Genomic DNA, 23362 nt, shown 5'->3' on the forward strand with positions numbered 1-23362 from the left:
CGCCTGCGCTCCGGGGCCGCCGCCGCCGCCGCCGCAGGTGAGTGCCAACCCGGGTGCTGCGGGCATCGAGGCGTCTGGCCCAAGTTCCGCGCCGCGCGGGCGGGGGCGGGTTCCGCGGGCAGGTTGTGCGGGACCTGCCGGAGTTTGCGGGGGCGGGAGCGTCCTGGACTCCGCGTCCCCGGGCACCCCGCGCGCTGACCCGCAGGGGCTGGCAAGTGTCTGGTCCCGGCGCTGCCGGCGCTCAGGCTGCGCCCTGAGCCCGCAGGAAGCGGGCGTGTGCTGAGCGTCTGTGACCCTCGCGGCGGAATAAACAGGAAGCGACGAGCACCCAGCCGGGCCACCCTGCTTTTGTTGTGCGGGCTGCGGGGCGCAGCGCGGAGGACGCGTCCTGGGACCCCAGCCGGCCGCCCCGGGGCCGGGCGCGCCCTGTAAGTGCGCGCCAGAGCACCTGGGCTCTGGGCTGGGCAGCTCGCCGTGCTGGCCCCGAGGGCATCGGCTTGCTTTTAAACTTTTTTTTTTTTTAATTGTTAAAGGAGGAGGCTTCCAATGACACGGAGGTTTCTGGAGGACCGCGGGGGCCGTGGCGGGTGGGTGGCACCTGAGAAGCCGCGTGGGTGGGGGCCGCTTCCCGGGTTGGTGCGCCCCTCCGCACAGCCGGAAATTCACGGCGAGTAGGGACCCGGGCGCAAGGGTGACTGCTGAGTGCCAGTGGACACAAAAACCAGCTTGATTTTTTGTTTTCCCCAGGGACTCTTAATGAGCTGGAATTGGATACTTCTGATTTGCTTCTGTTCTCTTACTATGTGCGCCATCTAGTTCTTTCTCTTCTGAGTATGTCGGCAGCTTTGCATCCCTGGATCCCAGGGTGCAGTTCCGTGATGCTTTCTAGGTATCAGTGATGATTGTGATAAATATTGTCGATGGCCTACTGTGTGCTCCGCGTGGCGGGATGAGGTGAGGTTATCTGTACAGGGCTGATTCCAGAATTGCCGTTAGTAGGCTTTTTGCAGCGGAGGTGGGTGGCGTGGTGAGCAGCCCTGGCTCCTGGAAATGTGTGGTCCCGTGGCTGGCTGGAGGCTGGTGCTTCTTGGGGCTCGACTGGGAAGATTCCCTTTAAAAGGCCCCTCCCCTGGAGTGTTAGACAGCAGCCTGCAATGGGAAGCTGCCACTGCGTGCAGTCCTGCCTGCATTTGCATCTGTGTTATTCATTTTTCCGGATTGATACTGCCAGTACTGTCGTGCGCACATCCGCCCTCGTGCTCTGCACAGTTCTCTTGGAGTTACCTTCAGTGTAGGGTCGTTATGTCCAGTTTGAGTCATTCCAGGACCAGGGGAGTTGATCTAAATATTATCCTTGTACATGTATTGAATTATGATCTTCGGTTTCCCATCAACCCTTGAGTGCCATTCGATGGCCCTTGCAAAGAAGAGCTTTTTAAGACATGGGGGTAAATTCCTCATGATTGTTGAAAGCTCAGCTCTTTTAAGAGCTTCACTTTGCTACTGGCGTTGAACACAGTGTTAGGAATTAGGGCCGAGACTATGGGTGCCAGGAAGGGGTTTGCTGCAGTGGACCGGAAGCTGCCTTCCTCTCTTGTTTCAAAAGACCCCCCCTAATTTCCTAACATTCTGCTGCTTCCCCTGGAAGAGTCCTTGCTGTGGTTCTAGTTTGTGGAGGTTTATATTTACGATGGAGAAGACTTTCCCCGCAGGGTTTCCAGACTGTCTCGTGAATCCTCTCTGGGGCTCAGTTTGCATGACCACAGTCCTGCAGAGGAACCCAGCCAGTGCCAGCTGCTTACCAAGGGATTCTGTGCCAATTTGTTGGCCTATCGTTTGAGATTCAGAGTCTCCCACCCCCCACCCGCCAGGGTATATACATCCAGAGACAAATATTTATTTCCCCCCAACTGCTGACAGCATTCTAAGAATAGTTCTTTTGCCTGGCACTGAGAGCAGGGCCTGCCCGCCTGCAGAGGTGTTTACAGTGTGGGACTGTGTGTAGTCTCAGTCACTTAGCAGCCTGGCCGAGCAGCCCGCAGCCCAGAGGACGCTGTCTGCTTTTCCTCTGGGCTGCGGGAGGGGCACCTCCCCGCCCAACACGGGGTGGAGGGAGGTGAGGATGACTCGGCGCCCTGTGCCTGGTTCCTGGCTTGTGGTCCAGCGGGGACCCCTAAGCTCCTCCAGGTCCCTGTGCTGTCACCCTGGGATCCGGGCAGGAGGTAACGGCTTTGTGTCATCACGCAAAACCCAAGCCCTCAGGGCTCGGGGCAGGGACGCTGGCAGCCGTGCCGGGTCAGATCTTCCTGGTGACTTGCCAAGTGTCTTCCCATCTTTCTTATGAATCTCGGCTTACAGCGGCTCCGTGATGTGTCTGTCCTTTGGGTGAGAATTAGCACAGAAGAAAGAAATGAAACGTTCACTCCATGTTTACCTGGAGCATTTTTAGACGTGTTTAATATACTTTATAGAGACGTACGGCTATTAAATGTGGACAGTGCAGAATCGCGGTGGAGGTTCAAGCAGCCTTTCTCCAGCTTCCTCTCCCTCCTGTTTTAGGGCTCAGGACACTCTCTTGGAAGCCAGTATTTTCTGACGTCAAACTGCGTTTCTGCCTCCATGGGATGTGTTAGTCTGGAGTGACACCGTGACCTATACAATGCATGTGCATGGAAGGTGGAGCTTGAGTTTTAAAATAGCAACGTATAGCTTCTGCCTCCATTTGAGGATTTAGGCCACAGGACCTGCCACGTCTTAGGCAGATTTTTTTGGTGGCATTATTTGCTTGATTTTCAGGCAACTAGAGGACACAGGCAAGCACCTGCAGTATTAATTGCTGTAGAAATACCAGGTTCACATCTCCAGTTAATACTGTTTTTTCCTCTATTATAGGAGGACTTGAAAATAAGGTTTGTGTTGTCTCCTGTCTCTGTGATTTGAGTATGGATTGCTTTTCTTTGAATTTCCACTAAAAATGGTACTTTGGCCTTTTAAGCTGTTTTTGTAAGGACTTTTCTTTCCACCAAGCTTGTTTTCCAGACAGTCTTAGAAATTACGAAGAACATAGCTATAATTTCTCCCTTGATTGGCAGCGGAGAGCTTTCCCGGACAAAAATAAGGCTGCTCTGTGCCAAATGGTTGACTTTTCTGGAATAAAAACTCTACAGGGCTTGCAGAAAGCCCTCTGGTTAATATATTGGCATTCCCAGAGCCCACTAAAGCCCCGGCAGCCTGCCAGACACCACTTAATGAGGACACAGAATGTCTGGCTCAGATCCCCCTGAGCAGGAGGGAGTGGGGGCTGATGTCCACACCCTTTATTCATTTTTAATGACTGCATTTTTGTTTTGCAGATTTTGCTCTGCACCCCTCCCGACCAACAGCCACCCTGCCACCCCTCCCCCACCCCTTTATTTACTCCTTTCCTTGGCTTTGGGAAGATGTCAAGACTTTCAGGGGTAACAACTCCACTGAGGGGTCATTTCTGTTTACACGGGGTCTTTTGTCGTTGGCTTTTTTTTTCTTTCTCCCCTACCCCCCGTTTTTGTTTTTGTTTTTTGTTTTTTTTGGAAGAGGAAGAGAGGAAAGGAACAGAAAAGGGGATGGCAGCTTTTTTAAAATGATGCTTTACTGTCTGCTGGAAAAGAGAAGCATTCATGAACCTTTAAGTTTGTCAGACAGTGTCTATGGCAGTGCAAGCTGGTACTTGCCAAGCTCCAGACAGATGGCTAATGACAGGGATAAATAATCACCGCCGTCACCCCGCGCCTACAAGGCTCACCCTGCAGCCCGGCGGGCGCGGGCCCGCCGTGCTCCGGAGCCTGCTGGATGTCCGGTGCGCGGAAGGCCTCTGCCTGCTGCCTGGAATTCTGACTCGGTTCAGAAGTGAAAAGGGCGTGTCTCTTGCTTTTATTTTCGGCAGAGCTGCAGGGCGGCAGTCCAGGGAGCAGCTCTGTGTTTTCCAGGCCCCTCTCCCCCATGTTGTCCCCTCCTCTGCATCAGGGGACATCTTCCTCCCAGGGCCCTGCTTCTGATGAAACCAAACTTTGTTCTCAGCTGCTCGGGCCCTCAGGGTTCTCGAAGCCAAGTTTCAAGCCACTGATGGCTGTGTTCTTTCTGCAGGTGCAGACGCTGAGAACAACTCGTCTGAGTAGTGTGTGTGTGCTGCCCGGGAGGGGCTGTGTGGCGCTCCCTGGGCACAGTGTCCTTTCATCCCTGGCAGTTTGCAGGGGCAGCTGGCGGAGTGACAGGTGTAAGGAACTTGACGGCCTCGCTCTAGTTGTTGGCGGACGCACTGCTCAGGTTACAAAGCCACCTCCTCAGTTGGTCTCCTGCCAAACGACTCGCAAGATCTTCTCTTTGCAGACGGGATTCAGGGCCTGGATGCTCCAATGACACTAGGGTCAGGCGTGGACAGGGCGTAGTGTGGTGGTGAGCGACACCTGTGTCCCCTCATCCACGTGGTCCCTAAACGGATCTAGAATTTCTCTTCAGAGTAAGGTTGTTCTGTCCAGTTTGCAGAAGGGTCCATACCGCCCACCTCGGCTAGGTGGCTGGACGGTGGTGTGCGGTGGGGACCCTCGATGCTCCGGAGGTGGCCTGGGGCCCAGCAGCCTGGGCACCCAGCTGGGCAGGGAATTTCCGGAGTGAATCCTACTGTCCCGAATGGAGGGGTGCCAGGCTACGCTGGGGGGGGGCTCCGAGCAGAGGTCAGAGCGGCCACAGCGCTGCCTTGTGCCAGGGCATCCCTGGCGTCACACTAGCTGATTTAATCCTCACAGCCGCCTGGGATGTGGGCACCGCCACCACTGCCGTTTGCAGCCAGGCAGCAAGAAGCCTGAAATGCCCCGCCCTAGTTGAACCTGGCTTTTTATTCCATAGTGTGTTGGGCCCGGCTGGAGCCAGTGTCACTGATCTGGTCTCTGAAATCCTTTTTTTCCTGATTATCTACTTACTGAAATTAAGTAGGAAACGATGAAACAACGAAGAAAAATAAACAAGAAGAAAATAAAAATGACTAAAGTACCTGTAATTCCACTGCCTTTAGAGATGACCTCTGTTAACAGGTGCAGATTCCTTCCAAGCCTATTAATTAATTATAAAATCATGCGTGAAACTGATACCTTTTTATAAACTTAGCATTCCACCCTGAACGTTCTTTCATGTAGTTTAGACATGCCCCAAAATACCACTGCTGGTGTCTGTACTATCCCACCCTGTGGTTATATTATTGTTTAAGCCTATTTTGGGACATTGAGGTTGTGAGCTGCTCTCTGTCGTTATAAACATCACTGCATGGAAAGTTTTGATTCCATCCTTTGGATAGATCCCTAAAGGCAGACTTGCTGGGCGTGAGAAGTTTAGAGAGAGAGGGCTCTGGAAGCATCACCGTTGCCCTTCAGAAAGGAGGGGGCACCGACCGGAGGGTGACTGCACCCTTGCCAATGCTGAATATTGTTAGGAAAAAAGTCCTGGCAGATTTGGCAAAGAAACGGCATAGTGTTTAAATTTTCCTTCCCATCCTTCTGTTGTGAAAATCAAGGTCTGTGTCATCCGGCTGGTAGGGAGGAGAGGTGTGCCGTCTGCTGGAGTTGTGTTGTGGGCCGACTGTGATGGCAGCGGCTGCTCCCGCTGGGGGAATGAGACCGCTGTGCTGTTTTCAGTTTGAATTAAATTCTGCTTAGGGTGGCTGAGGGCACGAAAGAGTCGAATAATACACAGCAAATTAAAATTACAGGATTTTATGGCCAAGGACTGGGCCTGGTCCCCGCCCAGGTCCCCATCCTAACTGGCCGGGGTAGCGTGGACTCCTGCCTGGAGGGACGCGGGCTGGGAGCGGGGAGCTGTGCGAGTTCTTCCCGGCACTTCTCTCCATTCTGACCGCCCGCGTTTAGAGACCAAACTGTTCCCTGGCGTTTCCCCCACGGATGCAGACATACACTTCATTCTCTCACCGGGTCCCCGGATGGCTGCTCCAGGAGGCCCAACTGGGTGCGCTCTGCAGCGGGCACTCCTCCACCCGGACTTCTGCTCCCGGCCGAGGCCGGGGCCGCGCAGGGTCCCTGCAGGTCTGGCTGGCATGGCTGCGTGCTGGCTGCTCCTGGCGCTCTGGGGAAGGCAGGCCGCTCAGGAGGTCGCGGTTAGCTAGCACAAGTCGGTTTTGTTTTCTTCGAAAGGCAGCCTTTCAGGCTGCCAGGTTGGGACCAGCTGGAGGGAGCGCGCCCTGACACCCGCATCTCCGTAGCTTCTTGTGCCCACGCCCACCTTCGCGGCCGGTGTCCGGCAGGAGTGGGTGCCTGCGGCGCCCCGGGGTGCGCGCTGGGAGCTCTCTGCCCCAAGGGGCGTGGCCGGCGCCGTGCCACAGGCCCGGCCTGAGTGGGTGCTGCTCTCCCCTGAGCTCCGGTGAGTGGCCCCGGCCTCTGGGCCCAGCCCGGGAGCTCCGCTGGCAGTCATCTCGCCCACATTGCCCCCGCCCACCATGCGGGCAGCCACACCTCTGTGGGGCCAAGGCCTTGGAGGTGGGGTGTCAGAGGGGACCAGCAGGTGGGAGGGCTGGCTGGTGGCCACTCAGGTGTCTGACCAGCGGGGTCAGGGAGCAGCCCATGTGGGGTCCCCCCTCACTGGGACTGGTGGGAGGTTCCCAGGGGAGTTGGTGCCAGGGGTGTAGGACTAGGGGGCTCCGGGCACCTTCCCTACTTTGTTGTTGGCTGAGGTGTGCGGGGCTGGCGGACTTTGGTTTGCTCTGACCTGCCGGGTTCCTTCAGCAGAATGGCATCTAGAATCTTCCAGCTGGAACAGAGGGCCTTCTGGACATAATGCAGCATGATTTTACGGGTGGGTAATGTTTGCAGTTGGGTGTGTTTCTGTGACTTCAGCTATTAAGATCAATATTGCACCCTTACAGAACTTAGCTTTCATGCTACTGGTCTTTAAATATGAGAGCCATGCCCCCGGGAGGCTGTGTGACCTTGGAAGGTCTGTCTGCCCTTTCCTGAAACAGCCATTTGCCCACCTCTCAGGTTTTGAAGGGGATTAAATACAGTAACGCTCATGCAAACCAGCTGGGAGAGGTCCAGCGTGCTCCTTAGGGGACGCTCATTAGAGGGCAGCTGTCTCAAGTCAGATCAGTCTCTGGGAAGTGCCTGCCCCGCCTGCAAGGTGGAGACCCCGCTCCTGCCCCGGCCCTCGGAGACCCACGGAGAAGGTAGACTGGGCCCAGGAAGCAGCAGCAGGTAAGAGCGGGCAGCGTGTGACCAAGTCCCGGGTTAGGAGCTGGGAAACGGCCTCTGAGCCGTCTGGGTAGGAAGGAGCCCGCACCTCGGCGCCTGTTCCTCCTCCGCTCCACGTCCTTGTGCGGCCCGGAGATGTCTAAGCACTGGCTCCGTCCCCACACTGTCTGCTCTGCTCAACCAGGAAGGCTTCGGGGAGAGGCTGGCTTTGGGCTGAGAAGAGGACAAAGAACAGTTTGCAGGGCGGCCCAGCAGGGAGGCGAGTCCTCTGTCGGTGGCTCCCCAGAGCTGTGTGCGCCGGGGTCAGAGGGTGCTACCGGAGCGTAAAATTCTGTGTATAATGTGCACAGGGCACTGTTATTGGAGCCACGTGTGTAACTTACAAGCATGTGCGCGTGACCCACGCGTGCTGCTCACACTTTTTGCTCAGAGGAGGCTTGCTTAGACAGTGGGGGCCACTCTTGGCGGTGCAAGTGCGTGTTCAGAACAGGGTGAGGGAGCAGCTGCTGGGGACGACGGCTTATCAGTCGTGGGTCCGTGGTGACGCGTGGAGGTCCTTCAGAGGACCCCCACCCCGCCCCACTGTGGGACGGCACCGAGACCCTGTGCCGTGTCAGTGTGTTGGCGCCACCTCTCCGCCTGGCCACCCTGGCTCTCGCGGCCCTCTTCCCCAGTGTCCAGGCTGTCAGGGTCGGGGCTGAATTCTGACGTGATTGCTGGGGGGACTTGATCCCAGGTCAGGGAATGTGGAATACGCGTAGGACGGCTTTGTTGACCCCAAGAATTAGCCCTCTGGAAGGTAAGAGTGTTTATACAATCGAGCAGGCATGCTGGAGTTGGGTGAGGGGGTTGTCCAGGGGGCCGCGGGGCCGAGACACCGGGTCTTCCCGTGCCTGCGCAGGATGTGGCCGGAACTCCTTTGTGTCAGACCTGGTCAGGGTTGGTGGCCAGCGGGAACTCGGGCTGCCGGGCGGAGGACGGCTCCTGGGGAGGTGCTGTGACAGACTGGCAGTTGACATTTGGCTGGCGTGGTAGTGGGCGGAGGGGGAGGAGGGCGTGCTGTGGTGGGGGGCTGGGGGTGGGGCTCGAGCTGTGTGGGAGGCGCTGCCGTCTGGAGGTGGGAGCTGGCTCAGCTCTGCCCTGTGGTTCTGGTGGTTCTTCCATGGAGGCGCTGGGGGGAGGTCGGCAGACTGGTCCTGTTGTGAAGTTTCTGCCCATTGTGGCTGAAAACCCAGTCAACTGGCCAGAGACGCGGAGGGGGGAGGCTGCCGGGATGCCTGCTTTCTGCCTGCTTTCAGCCTGTTTGCACGGGGACTCTGTCTTGCCCGCAGCTCTCGATACTCGGTATTTGTGCGTGTTTCGCAAAATGCTTAAGTTTTCATGCTCCAAGCAGCTGGCACCAGGAAGCCAGGTTTACACTTTCACGTGGTAACAATAATGTCTTCTATTTGCAAAAGACACTTGTAACTTTGTAAACCTCTTCACAGACATCTAATTTCCTGTTCCTTGGCTTTAAGGAACAAATAATTAATGAAACATACCTAGAACTATAATTAATCTCGAATGCACTGTCAGCTGAATGTGGAATTTGGATCGGAGTTTAATGTGTGAAACCTGCTTGGAAGGAGGTGCCCTGTGCTTGTCTGGGCCATATGGCCGGTGGTCGCCCGGACCAAGGCTTCGCAGTCCCCCGGGACCACAGGTCTCACACTTCATCAGGCCTCGGGCAGGTGTCCTGGTTTCCTCCGTCTGTGTGGGGGCAGGCACCCGGGGACAGTGAGCACAGGACCAGAGGAGCGCATGCTGGAGCCGGACGCCAGAGGTCGGTGCCCTGCTCCCTGTGATTCCCAGAGGTGGATGTCCCAGAGGTGGGGATCCCGCCATGGTCACCAGGGCTCAGATCCTGCCCAGAGGGCTGACACTTAGGCACAGAGAGGGAGGGATGTCCACTCTGCCCCTCCCTTGCCCTCCCCCAATTTAACTTGCTGGCCAAATAAACTGCAGATGAAAGAGAGAACATCTGTGTTTCAAGCAAGTTAATTAAACTATAAAAGATCATCAGATTTGTTAACTTTATTAAAATCATCACAGGTAGAGATTTTTCCTTTGGAGACAGTGTCTTTTTTTTATAACCTTCGTTGTCCTCAGCTGTTTTCTTCTGTTTGGGGGTCAGGAAAAGGTCAAAGTAGAGAAAACTGTGGTCTGTGAATCGTTCCTTACCTTTTCAGAGAAGCCAGGTTACCTGGACGTGGGTCCCATCCTCCTGACCTCTGGCCGAGCTTTCATTCTGGTGTGAGATAACATCTCGAGTCTTGTTGCCTTGGATTTAAAATCCTTAAGGACGTGACAAGTAAGTGTTAGTGTATCAGTGAAAAAACCCGAAGGAGACAAATTCCAGTCAGTGGCAAGTGACACAGGCGTCCACTTCCACCACTGGCTTTCAGCCTGCGAGGTGTGTCCCCACACAGCGTTGCCCGCGGGCGAGGTCAGGGTCTCCCCACGGCCAGAGGACACAATGCAGCCCCGCCCCGGCCAGCGTGGGTGCGTTTTCTCGAGGGCCGAGCTCCACTCTTTGCCTCCGTTAGGAACCTGGTTGGAATGACCCGGGCACACGCACCTCCGCCCAGAAGACAAACTGCAAAGAAATGAATCAGGACCTTAAAAACAGACGTCTCCAGTGTAGCGCTGAGGGTGATTAAAATCCCCATATTTTTATCTTTTCCGTATTTCCTACAACAGTCATTTTTATAATGAGAAGACTACAGTGAACTTGATTTCTTCAGGCCGTGGAACAGAAAAATCGGTTTCTGGAAAACTGTGGAAAACAGTGTGATGTGTGTCTTTCCCAGCGCTCTGGAAGCGCGGAGGAGTTGCTATGGGGATGGTGAGGTTTACTCTTCGCCGAGGGTTCTCCATCTGGCGCCATGTGCACCCCAGCCTCCCGCGTACAGCAGACTGTCTCCTGAGACGTGGAAGCGGTTACATGCAGAATCACCGTTAGCTTTGGGTTCTGAACACTTTCTGCAGCCTCTGCCCGCCCTGCTTCTGGGGTTACCTGGTTTGCCGTGAGACTGCATCGCTCAGTCTGAGGCTCCATCGGTGCCGGGGGAGCGTCCTGGGCTTTTGTCCCAGGGGGACTTAGCGTCGGCCTCTCTTCACCCTCATGCAGCTGCTCAGAGCCAGTGTGAGCCTATGCCGGGTTAGAGAACAGGTCGTAGGACTCCGTCCTGGGTTGTGGTGGGATGTCAGGTGTGCAGTGAAGTTCAGTTTTACCCCTGATGGAGACCGAGGCAAAGCAGCTGAGAGAAGCAGGAGGTCGGTCCTCACTTGCCCTGGAGGTGCAGCTGGAGGACTGAGCTCCTGGGGGACGAGTCGCCCCGAGTGCTGACGCTGGCGGGGTTGGTCCTGCGTGTCCGCTGTGTCCTCCTCACTGCTGACGCTGAAGCCACACGGACACCCTCCTGGCACCCCACCCTGCTCAACGAGGAGACGTCTGCACAGGAGGCTGCTGTGCTGGGGGCCTGCGGGCCCCGTCCTGCCACTTGGAGTCGCTCCTGAAAGCACCTTGAGGCGAGAACTGGATCTGAGCCTCCCCCGATTTCTGCCACGGTTTCCAGGGAAAACGCTCCCACGCCGCCGGGCTTGTGGGCGCACACGCACACTCCAGAGCCTGGTTCTTCAGGTCAGTGTATGTTCGTCACTCAGCGTGAGCTGCTCCAACTCCGCGGACTTTGCTTTCTCCAGCTGTGTGACAGTGAGAACCGGACTACGGCGCGGAGTCTGGCTGCAGAGCCAAGGCCAGGCTTTCGCGCGCCTTCCCGGGACCCTGGGTCAGCTGATGCCCAGGGCTGAGGCGCCGGCCTTGCCCCGATGCTCCTTTCTCCCAAGGAGCCGTCTTTCTTGTGCTTTTTCCCGGTTGTTCGGTGGTGCCCACAGTCATCGCCTGCAGTAGGCATTATCTGGTGGTGGTTTGTTGAATGAATGAGTGAATGAGTGAACCACCAGCCTACTAGTGGATATGTTTATAGGTTTACACGCTGAGCTGCTTCACAGCGAGGTGGTGACGGTTACAGTGCTCTCAGGGCAGGCCCCTGGCGCTCCTGACACTGTGAGGGGACGTCTTGAAGGGCAATTGCTTTACTAGTGGTGGCGTCCTGCCCTTGGGGCCAGTGTCTGGAGGAGGCTGGGCGCTTTGCCTACTGGTGTTCAAGACAATTTAGTGCTTGTATGAAAACTCAACCCTGGTGACCACACCAGGCAAATTGGGGAGGATGTGTTTTCACAGTTCCGTGGAAATAGAAAGGGAAGTTGGGTCCACAGTGAGGAACAGCATGTGTTGGGTTCTCCTTGTTTTCGAGGAAGTCTGCTCACTGGAAGTGAAGTTCTGATGGGAACCTGACGTCACTGCTGAAGCTCAGATGCAGACGTGTATCCGTCCCCGCTGTGCTGACCCCAGGCAGCACCCCTGCCCCGTGCCGACCAGGGGACTGGCCTTGGGGGCCTTCGGCGCCCACCTTGTGCTTCCCGCAGGCACTGCTAGTGTCTCAGTCTTGGGTAGAAGCCCAGACGCTCCATGGGGACCTGGTGGGTCCCAGCAAGTCAGGCACCGGGACTGGCCCCTGGACGTGGTCATCTGAGGCGTCAGGAGTTTGTTACGGGTGGACACTGAAGCACTTGTGTTCCTGTTACCTGGAAGTGTCGTCGTGTGACTTGACGCCCCCGCTGGGTGGGACCTCAGAGATGGTCGTGGGGCGTATAGTAGGTGCCCGAGTCCCTCGATGGGTAGAGGCTAGGGGAGAAGCTGAGAAGCTGCCGGCCAGTGTTCCGAGCCAGGCAGCCAGGTGCTGCTGAGGTGCTGGGAGCAGCCGCCTCCGTGGTCCACGGTTGTGTCTGCGCGGGGCTCTGTGCTGGGGCCTCGTGGAGTGGCTGCCCTTGCTCCTGGGGCCTCGCGGAGCGGCTGCCCTTGCTCCTGGGGCCTCGCGGAGCAGCTGCCCTTGCTCCTGGCACCGTGTCCTTAGTGTCTCATCCTGCATTTCTTGTCTTTATTTTGTCTTGGCATTTTGCTCATTCTCCAAACCGCTGCCTGTGCCATGATGAACGGATGGAGTGAGATAGGCGTGCACTCGAGGGAGACGAGCAGCCAGGGTCCAGGACCCGGGCCTCCACCTCTCCCAGCCGGGGCGCTGTCCCCGGGGGCCCCGTCTGGAGGAGGGCGCAGGCACCGCTCCGGGGACACAGGGAGCAGCTGGCCCGTCCAGGGAAGCACCTCCACTGACCAGACGCCCCCATTCCAGCAGGAATGCCCTCGGGCCCTGTTCTCAGTGTCTCGTTCACTCCGTTTCTCTATCGTGATGTAATGTGGATACTTAAAACCCCACTTTCACAATGAATATATGTGTGTTCATGTGTAACTGAAAAATTGTTCTCTACACTGGATTTGACACAACATTGTAAAGTGACTGTAACTCAGTAAAAAATGTTTAAAAAAAAAACCCCCAAAACCCAAGAACACCTGCTTTCTTCTTCGTTCCCCCACCCTTTGGAGGAATTCCTAAGCCCACAGAGTGAACTGGCAGGACGAAGCCCAAGGAGCCGTTCTTGTGACTGACTGCGGCAGGCGAGGTTCCCTCGGGGTGACGGTGGTTTGTCAGGGGAGTGGCAGGGTGTCGCTCTGTGAATTCTGCAGGTGAGACGGGGGGACTTGTAGCGGGGAAGCGGCAGTGTGTTCAGAGGAAACAGAGCAACCAGGAATTCAGAATAGTCTTTGATATTCTCTTAAAGTCCTGATGATCAGAATCACCACACTTTCATTTTCTATGGAAACGCGCGCTCTCTTGACCAGGCGCAGAGCTGTACCTGCTCCTTGACACTCCGGTGTCACCGGCTGTGCTCAGCCCACCTGGTGGAGCTGACCGTCCAGTGGGAGCATGCAGTGGCCCGGCTGTCCTGTGAATAAGCATGGACCTGCCCCTGGGGAGGGTTGGGAGGGCATGAGCACGAAGGGGTTGCCCGGGCCTGGGGGCGGGACGTGCTGGGCAGGGAGGGGGAGCTGCGTGGGCGCCGGGGCCGGGTTCCACTGGCCGATGAAGGATTTCTTCTTCGGAGACTCGGTGGCAGATGACGGGCTGGTCTCTTGGCTGCAGTGTGGAGACTGGGCTGGGGGTGTGGGAAGGGCCAGGAAAGCTGAGCCTGGCTGCTTTGCAGTGGCTCTGCTGATCTGGGGCAGAGCCAGGCCTCATACTCCAGCCGCAGAGTTTGCTTCTGCGGGTGCATCAGGCGTTGTCTCTGCATTTGTGGCTGTGATGGGGCCGGATGTGTCCCACCCAGGGCCGCAGCGGCCTCAGCACGGGGACGTGCTCATGAGTAACAAGATGAGAGTGGGACATTGAGGGGAAAAACCTCAATTCTTTCAACCTGAAAAGCTTTAATCGTGTGTCAGCATCAGGGAAGTCCTCATCAGTGAGGTGACGTTTGAACAGGGACCCAAGAGTGACCCACGTGGGCATTTGGGAAGGTTTCTATGCAGAGGGAACTCTGCAGAGGCCTGGAGGCCAGAGCTTGCCTGAGTGTTCAAGGTTGTGCTGTGGGGGAGCCAGGTGTGCGCGTGCCCGTGTGCACTTAGGACGCGTGTGTGCACCTGTGCGCGTGCCCGTAGGACGCGTGTGTGCACCTGTGCGCGTGCCCGTAGGACGCGTGTGTGCACTGTGTGCGTGCCCGTGTGCACGTAGGACGCGTGTGTGCACCTGTGCGCATGCCCGTGTGCATGTAGGACATGTGTGTGCACCTGTGGTCCTGGAGGGTCCCGGCACTCCTTGGAAGGAGCCCTTCCAGGCTGGGGATTGTGGTGTCTTGGCTTAGGAGAGAGCCCTGCTTTGGGAACCTTCTCTCTCTGAGGGACGCTCACCAGCGGCGTGGAGCCATGTGTCTGTGATGCAGCCCTGTGCTGGCCAGGACGGGGGCTCTGGGCCTGCCGTGGTTCTGATGGTGGTGCTTGTCAGACTCGCCCTGGTGGAACAGCCCTGATTGGGGTGGTGGGTTTGCCCCGGCCCACCGCCTGCTCCTGGCCCGACTGTGGTCTGCGGTCCAGAGTACAGCCTGGGGCCTCGAATCCTGAGAAACTGAACGCTCGTGTGGGGCATTTTTTATGGCCCTGGAAACTCTGGGCCTGGGTCTCGACTGGGGACGATGTGTCTCCCAGGGCACATCTGACAGAGTCTGGAAGACGTTTTTGGTTCCAACTGGGAGGCAGGAGGTGCTACTGGCATTTGGTGGCAGACCAGGACCTGAAACTGTCCCGCAGTGCACAGGACGGCCCCACGGCAGGGCATTATCCAGTCCCAGGTGTCTGTCCTGCTGAGGCTGGAAACCCTGCGTTCGAGCCAGTGGCAGTTCTGGTAGAGGGTGACAGTGGATGGAGTTAGAACATGAACACTGGCCAGAGAGTGGTGGGATGGTGCGGGGTCTCCAGTGTCTGCTTCTGTTCCTTGCTGTTCACCTAATATTCAGAAAGGAACTTCCATTTTCCCAAAGCCATTTTTTCCAACCAGGAGGATAGTCACAGGCGGCCAGGGTCCAGATGGGCAGGCCCTGGTCTCCTCTGTGCTCCCAGAGTGTTCTGCTTGGCACTGAAGGAGCAGGTCTCTAAAGGGATGGTGGGGTTGCCTTTTTTCAGTTCCTGATTCGTCCTAATCAGTGAATTCTATGAAGTCCTTTCCTGGTTGGCATTAAATTGAGATCTGCTAATAAAGTAGTCCTGGGGACAACAGTGAAGACACTGGAAATGGGATGCGTTTTCTTGAGGGTTTTATGGCCCCTAGATTTGGATATTTACTTAAAGTTTGCTTTTATGACTTCAGAATTCAAGTTTCTTTAAACAAATGTTTAAAAATGACCAGTGGGAGGTTCGGAAAGTGGGTGACCCCTCGCCTGTGTGCTGGAGGTTAGCTTTCTCACAGTTGCCTTTCTGTCTTTGACCGGGTCCCTTAAAGCTTTTGTGATCCGACTGCACCGTACGGAAGTTTGCAGTGATAAATTTGTTGTTCCCTAATTCAGTATTTACTGCTTTCTCACTGTTCCTAAGGCCGTGGTGTGGTCTCTCATGACGCACATTCCCTCTTTCCTTAGCTGGATCACTGAGAGTGTTTAAATGAAGCAGAAAGGATTCGGCCATAACCACTGGCCTTTAACCCTCCATAAAACAAGGTCTTCGTGGAAAATGCCCTCCGAGGACGATGTGTCGCCTTGTGCGGAAGGGGCAGGTGGGCCGCTGTCCCCACTGGACACAGACCAGTGACCCCGGGGGGCTTCCGTCCTCCTCTCAGGGCCCGTTCAGGGTGACGGCGTGTCCTGGACTCAAGCAGTCTGGGGTGCTATGTTCCCCTGGAGGCCACTGCAGCTTCGTGATACCTCCTTAAATGAAGGGTGGGTTTGCATAGTTTGTGCTACTTCCTAATTTTCATCTGATTTTGGGGTGAAAGGAATCTTAATCCTGAAACGCCCTCCAGTTGTAGCTCTTAGAGAGGCACTGAGTAAAGGAAACCACGAGCCTGGAATGTTCTAAGTACCTCGTGTATGGTCCTGACTCCTGTCACCTGTATCACCTGCTTTCATCTCTAACCCTTGTGTCTCCATCGTCCGTCACCTTTATCTGTCGTTTGTCTCCATGTCTGTGTATCTGCTTTGCCTGTCTGTCTGTCTGTCTGTCTGTACTACACACAAAACTCAAGGGGCATCCGTTGTCTCCCCTCAAAGACAAAAGGCTCCACTTTATTTTCCAGTAGCCCCTAGGAGCACGCGCAGAGTGTTGAAGGCCACTGCTTGAGCAACCAGTTGCGGGGCCGTGCCTGCGCCGCCCCGGCCTCTCTGAGCACAGCTCCCGGGGCGGCTGGCGGGCTCAGACCGCTTTGTGGGTCTCTCGGATCTGCTTGGTGAAACAGCCGAGTAGTGTTGGTTTTACCTAATTTGGCCAAATCGGTTCCTGCTTGCTGGGGTGGGGCGGGGCCTGGGGAACACGGCAGTGGTGGAGGCGGCGGGACTCTGGGTGGCCCTTCTCGGGCCGGGCTCCCCTCACGTCCTGTTGTCTGTTGCTGTCCTTCTTTCTCCCACGATCTCCTTCCCTCTGTGAGGATGTCTTTTTCTCCAGGCCTTTCCTGACCGTCCTCCTCACAGGCAGGAGTGGTCACCTGTCCCATTGGCCCTGGGGTCCCTCTGTCCCTCACTTGACGAGGAGGAGCCATCCAGCCTCAGAGTGACCCTCGCTGGATGCGGGGAGCTCATCTCCTTGGATGCAACCCCCTTTGAGGCCCAAGCACACCTGGAAACGTGCCTGGGATTTGGAGCAGGTGGGCTTTTCTTCCCCGTGGGCCCTGCTTCTCTGTGGGGTCCACCACTGAGGCCCCGCAGGGCCTCCTGCTTTGGCTGGACAGTGCGTTTCCCGTTCTTCCCTGGCTCCTGCAGGGCCCCGCGGGTTCTGCTTCTAGGTGGGAGTGCCGTGGGGGGTCCAGCCCCGCAGCTCGGCGAGGTGGCGCACCCGAGACCCTGGGGCCCAGGTCCTGGCTCCGGTAAAAGCACAGGCCGGGGGTCTTGGCTGTCTCGCTGGCTGGATGTCGGGCCTTCTCGTACTGTTTACCACAGAAGGATGTGGCTTCTCAGCCCAGGACTTGGCTTTCCGGTTTCCGGTGACGGCGACTCCTGGCCTCTCCATTTGTGGAAAGGTAATTTTGAGAAAACACTGCCTGGGGCGGGCGAGGTTTCAGCAAATGTTTATAGAAGCCCCAGTTGAGTAGCTTGTGTGTGCTCGCATGTGCATCTGTGTGCACGTGTGTGCGTGTGCATGTGTCTGTGTGCATGCGTGTGCATGGGTGCGTGTGCATGGGTGTGTGTGCACGTGCAGCACTATAGCTCTCGGGTGTCTGTCTCACTTTTCTTGAAGCAGCAGTGCTGGTTCCCCCATCACAGGTCACGGAGGATCTGAGACAAATGGGGACAATATTCTCAGGATCAGGAGGTTTCCAGGGGGTGTGGTCTGTGCATGATAATTCACTTTCTAAAAACCACCTGCACAGGCTCGTAGCCTGGGCCACGCAGCTTTGCGCTCAGACTGGGCTCCTGCTGCCACGCAGCTTGGGAGGAGCCGCCTCCCTTCACGTGGATGCTCAGCCTGGTCACTGCCCGTCCTCAGTTGGCTCCGGGAGGCTGAAGCTGGCGGGGCCTCCTGGGATTGGTGGTGGGGCCAGCCCCACGCCAGCCTGTCCTGGGGCCCAGGCCACAGCCTTGGATTGTGAGTCACTGTCTTTTTTTTTCAATTGAAGTTTAGTTGATTTACAGTATTGTGTTAGTTTCAGGAATACAGCATAGTGATTTGTTTTCGTTTGTTTTTTGCAGATTATGATCTGTTATGGGTTATTACAAGACAATGGCTGTGGTTCCCTGTGCTATACAGTAAATCCTTGCTGCTTATGTGTGCCGTGTCCAGCAATTTGTAACAAATTTACGGTTACCAGAGGGAAGAGGAGGGGAGTGTGGGATCGACAGTAACGTCCTTGCTGAGTTTGGCTGTGTCACGTGTAGACCTTGGCTTCTCTTTATCCTGTGCTCCTCACCCATGTGCCTGCAGAGTTTCCTCCTGAGGCTGAGGCACAGTGTCACACTGTCACGGGGGCAGGATGGGTTGTGCCTCGTGGGCGGCTGGGTTGTGGGCGGCCTGACTCGTGGCCTTTCCTCTCAGTCCCTTCCTCTCCCTGCGCCTTGGTTTCCTCCTTCACCGCCCAGATCTTCCTTTCCCCTCCCTCCTGTCCCGGCGGCCACTGAAACTGAGAAGGTGGCGGATTGTTTTGTGTGTTCAGGTCCTTGTAGGGGTAACTGTTTTCCTTCTCAAAGTTAGTTATTTGAATTTCCCAGCTGTTGGGGTTCTGGCTAAGTGGCACTGAATTCACTGAGGATCTGAAAACTTGGTGCTAATAAGGGTTTACTACCATACACTGAGGAAGAGAGAGATTTTAATGTCAGCAGACGTCAAATGTTATGCTTTGAAAACTCCTCTTCCTTCTGGTAGCGAGGTGGCCCGCACCCACTGCATCCTGCCTGGGGCTTGATTTCCTTGCAGCTGGCGTGGCCGCACTAAGTCACTTCACACTGGCCCTGTCTCCCCTTCACTGGTCATTAACCTTTGCTTGTACTGCTTTCGTAAAGCCTAAAGTAATGCACAGGGGAAAACCCCACAATGTTTAGAAGCTACGCAGTATTATATTGTAAACCTGTAAAAATTCTTAGCAGAGTCAGTAGTTCGGAAGGATTTTCATGAGAACTCCTCCAGCTGAAAGGTAGTAAATTCCTTACAATAGCTGAACTTTGGCTTATAACAGGGTCATTGTTGGGCAGTGTCCATGTTTTTAAAACCTTCCAGAACTCAGGGGAGGAAATGATTCTGAGACAATGGAGTGATTAAAAAATGAAGACATTAACATTTGCATTATTTGTCAACTATTGATTTCCTTTCTTCCAACTTTTTACCCCACATTCTGAATAAATGGGACCACATGAAGAACTAGAAGATTAGCTTTTCTTTTTTCTTTTTTTTTTGGTTGAAATTGGTTTTGCAGAAGTGGATATTTGGCAGCAAGTATGGAAACTAGCAAGTCAGTTTACAGTGTCCTGGGCTTGGTTTAATTAATCAGTTCACAGTGTCCTGGGCTTGGTTTAATGAAACCTGCAAGAATGAGGAGAGACTCTATGCCCTCAAGTAAGAGAAGGCTGAACTGCATAGGTTTTCTGGAATTTTATTTTTACCCTTATTAATTCAGTAGCTTGTATAACAGCATGTGCAGACTGTACTTGGTTAAAAGTTGCCTCCAAGTGTGTAGAATTTCAACTTCAATAGTAAGTTTTTGATGATCTTATGGAGAAAATGCTGGGAAATATTTCTTAAGAATAGTGTAAAATGAAGAATGTAATTTTTTGGATTTTTTTTAATTGAGTTATAGTCATTTTACAATGTGTCAAATTCCAGTGTAGAGCACAATTTTTCAGTTATATATGAATGTACATATATTCATTGTCACTTTTTTTTCTCTGTGAGCTACCACAAGATCTTGTATATATTTCCCTGTGCTACACAGTATAATCTTGTTTATCTATTCTACATATGCCTGTCAGTATCTACAAATTTCGAACTCCCAGTCTATCCCTTCACACCTCCCTCCCCCTTGGCAACCACAAGTTTGTATTCTATGTCTATGAGTCTGTTTCTGTTTTGTATTTATGTTCTTTTTTTTTTTTTTTTTAGATTCCACATATGAGTGATCTCATGTGGTATTTTTCTTTCTCTTTCTGGCTTACTTCACTTAGAATGACATTCTCCAGGGACATCCATGTTGCTGCAAATGGCGTTATGTTGTAGGTTTTTATGGCTGAATAGTATTCCATTGTGTAAATATACCACATCTTCTTTACCCAGTCATCTATTGATGGACATTTAGGCTGTCTCCATGTCTTGGCTATTGTATATAGTGCTGCTATGAGCATTGGGGTGCAGGTGTCTTTTTGAAGTAGGGTTCCTTCTGGATATATGCCCAGGAGCGGGATTCCTGGGTCATATAGTAAGTCTATTCCTGGTCTTTTGAGGAATCCCCATGCTGTTTTCCACAGTGGCTGCACCAAACTGCATTCCCACCAGCAGTGAAAGAGGGTTCCCTTTTCTCCACAGCCTCTCCAGCATTTGTCATTTGTGGACTTTTGAGTGATGGCCATTCTGACTGGTGTGAGGTGATACCTCATTGTAGTTTTGATTTGCATTTCTCTGATAATTAGTGATATTGAGCATTTTTTCATGTGCCTATTGATCATTTGTATGTCTTCCTTGGAGAATTGCTTGTTTAGGTCTTTTGCCCATTTTGGATTGGGTTGTTTTTTTCTTATTAAGTCGTGTGAGCTGCTTATATATTCTGGAGATCAAGCCTTTGTCGATTTCATTTGCAAAAATTTTCTCCCATTCTGTAGGTTGTCATTTTGTTTTACTTATGATTTCCTTTGCTGTGCAAAAGCTTGTAAGTTTAATTAGGTCCCATTTGTTTATTCTTGCTTTTATTTCTATTGTTTGGGTAGACTGCCCTAGGAGAACATTTTTGAGATGTATGTCAGATAGTTTTGCCTATGTTTTCTTCTAGGAGTTTTATTGTATCTTGTCTTATGTTTAAGTCTTTGATCCATTTTGAGTTTATTTTTGTGTATGGTGTGAGGGAGTGTTCTAGCTTCCATTGATTTACATGCTGTTGTCCAGTTTCCCCAACACCATTTGCTGAAGAGACTGTCTTTATTCCATTGTGTGTTCTTGCCTCTTTTGTCGAAGATTAGTTGACCAAAAGTTTGTGGGTTCATTTCTGGGCTCTCTATTCTGAGGAATGTGGTAATTTTTTAAGAAAAATCTGACATAATGGAATATAAGGACTTGGCCAATGACAGTCTTTACAACCAGATGTGTGTTCTGAACTTGACCTCTAACGAGGTAGTAGAACCATGTATCTGTCCTCAATTAAAATGATCGGTTAACATGGGAATACTGGGGCATCTATGTTTACTTCAAGTAAAGTGGGGCAGGTGGACATTGTTTTGAATGGTGGCTTCATCAGAAGTGTTCATCTCCAGCCTGCCGGGGCGCTTGCAGCCACTTTGACATACCGTGGCTCACTTTTGGTGTGTCCGAGTTGCTTCCAAGCAGATGTTCTTTCCCTCCTTGGGCAGGTTATGGTTTCTGCAGTGGACCTGGCCCCGCCTTCCTGTTGGTCTCCCAGTGGACCTGAAGGCCCCGCCTTCTTTTTCCCCCTCACTTGGTGGCTGAATCTGCCCTCCACTCTTCCCAGGGGGCCCTTCCATCACCACCAGTCCTGAAGCTCACATGAGCACGCTGTGGGTGTTGCCTGAATGCCTGCCAGCAAGCAAGCGCTCTGCTGTGCATCGAACACATGTTGTTAGGGGCTAAGGAGCTTCCCTGATCTGTAGAAACCAGGGCTTTCTGGCACTTTGTTACTGGACTACAACGGTGCACCCCCTAGGAGCTTGTTAAAAGTGCGGAATCTTAGGGTTCACTGCAGACCAGCTGAGTCTGACTCTGCTCTGCTCTTGAGCGCCAAGCAGAGCTCATGCCAGGCCTGTTCAGTCACCATTTCCAAGTTTATCAAAGCACTGAAGGCCAAAGGCAAAGACCCCTTAGCAGCGAGTGTGCTTTCATTGAGTTACTTCAGGACACCAGACCCCAGACTTTGTGAGGAGTTTATGCACAGGTGGTGTCGGTGGCCTCTGCTCTGCTTCCTGGTCAGTCTTGCAGGGCTGTGCTGTGAAGGGGGGTCCTTCAGGGCCCCCAAAGTCTCCCTGGTAGAGCAGAGTGTGCGCTTTTCTGCAGGCAGGGAGACAGTTGATGTGACGGATGTGGGCTCGTTAAGTCGTTAATTAAGTGCTTTATTTAAGTGCCTAGACCAGTGTTCAGAACTGCTGGTCACAACCTGTTGGCAGGTCGTGAAATCATTTTAGTAGGTCACAACCAGCACTAAAAAAGTGACCTGGAGGAGAAGAGAAGATGGAATGTACTTCACATAGTCAGGCTACATAGTGTTAGAAATTTTAAAGAAGTTATGCACGTGGTACGTATATGTAAATATTTACTATCACAACTCTGCACGTGTATACGTGTACACACGATATCTGCTCGTACGTGTGTGTTTGTGTGCATGCGTATATGTCTACATATTTACATATATATATTGCATTAACAGTGTTTGAAAGTGCAAAGTGACAGTATTATGGAGGAGTTACAGAGGAAGTATTGAAAGACACAGTCTTGGGTAATTTACTGGAGGAGGGAGACCAAGCATAGATGTTTATTGTTGGCTCAGTTTACAAAAATGGCAAACATGTATCTAGAGATCGATGAGCAGTTACTTCAGAGCCATCACACTACCGCTGGTAGTGTTAAATATGTGGAGTCCAATGAGGCACAGTCAAGACTGAAATGATTTTGAACTTCATGCGGTTTTTAATGAGGCTTGGGCACCTGTAGTGTCTCCCATATCTCTGGTGTCACCTTGGTGAGTGTCAGCAGAGGGTGGAGAAGGGTCTGCAGGATGCTTGCTCCCAGGCTCCCATGTGAGGCCTTGGTTGCTCAGTCCACGTGGTGGAGGCCGTGGCCGTCGTGGAGGGGGAAGAGCCGGGTTCTGCCTCTACCTGAGCCTTCAGCATCCGGCTGGGGCTCGGTGAATTTGGTGTCGGGTGAGCCCTCGTCGGATGAAGGTATGACTCAGTGGCTTCTCCTCGCTCTTGAGTGAAAGCCAATCCAAACAATTGCCCATGAGCCCGCTGGCCCCCGTGGCCTCTCAGACCTCGTCTCCTGGTGCCTTTGCCCTCATTTGTTCTGCCCTGTGTCCAGCACCCTGCTCCGTCTTCTAGATTCCTCCCTGGAGCGCTGACCCCTGTCCAACCCCCTGCCTCCTTCCAGCCATGGCCAGAGGCCACCCTGCCCGCTCTGTGTCTCCAGGTGCTTCCACCTCCCGGCCACCTGCTTGGTTGACTGCCGAGCAGGTTCCGTGTTGGCTGTCACCCTGTTCTGCTCACGGATGCTTGGGGCCAGGAGTCAGGTCTTACGTGTGGTGCCTACCGGCCGGGTGCCAGTCCAATGGGTCCAGATGGATGTTGACACACTCAGATTTCTTCTTCCTACTCATGGGATGGGATGGCGTGTCCCGTCTCTTCCCAGCCTTGAGCATTTGCTCCCTCCCGGTTCCAGGGACTTAGCCCTGGGAACAGCTCTCTGCCAAGAGCTGGGTCTGTATTCACTGACCAAGAGGTCAGTGAAATACTGAGAAGACATTTTACCTTTATGATAAAACTTGTGAAAACCAGGAGACATGTTATTTTGGCAGCAGACTTGTGTCTGTCTCATTTCCCATGTTCCATTTTGGGTTTTCAGGGAAATGACAGCCTAGTCCTCCTTCCTTTCTGATGGTGCATGGCAGGAAGGCTGGGGTATGACGGGTATTCCCCAGCCTGGGACTGAGCCGCCCGTGCTGACCCAGTGTGGTCCGCGGCATCTGCAGTTGCTCCTGCCTGTGGGGTGTTCAGGGGAACGTCCAGAAGAAGCTGAAAGA

At 53.8% G+C, this 23362-nt stretch overlaps 1 protein-coding gene across 8 annotated transcripts in view; it reads left to right on the forward strand.

The window, feature by feature from the left end:
- LDLRAD4 (low density lipoprotein receptor class A domain containing 4) overlaps positions 1 to 23362 on the forward strand; it is a 120159-nt gene continuing 96797 nt past the window's right edge. For 3 of the 8 annotated variants that reach the window (XM_064481684.1, XM_064481689.1, XM_064481688.1), the window contains exon 1: positions 16249 to 16942. The gene's annotated coding sequence lies outside the window, so the exon portion shown is untranslated. Of the gene's footprint in view, positions 38 to 157; positions 429 to 16246; positions 16943 to 23362 lie in introns of those variants that run through there. The other 5 variants (XM_064481685.1, XM_031439263.2, XM_064481683.1 and 2 more) reach the window with 5 other exon arrangements.

The sequence above is a fragment of the Camelus dromedarius genome, chromosome 32 (assembly GCF_036321535.1).
Source record: "Camelus dromedarius isolate mCamDro1 chromosome 32, mCamDro1.pat, whole genome shotgun sequence".
Lineage (NCBI taxonomy): Eukaryota > Metazoa > Chordata > Mammalia > Artiodactyla > Camelidae > Camelus > Camelus dromedarius.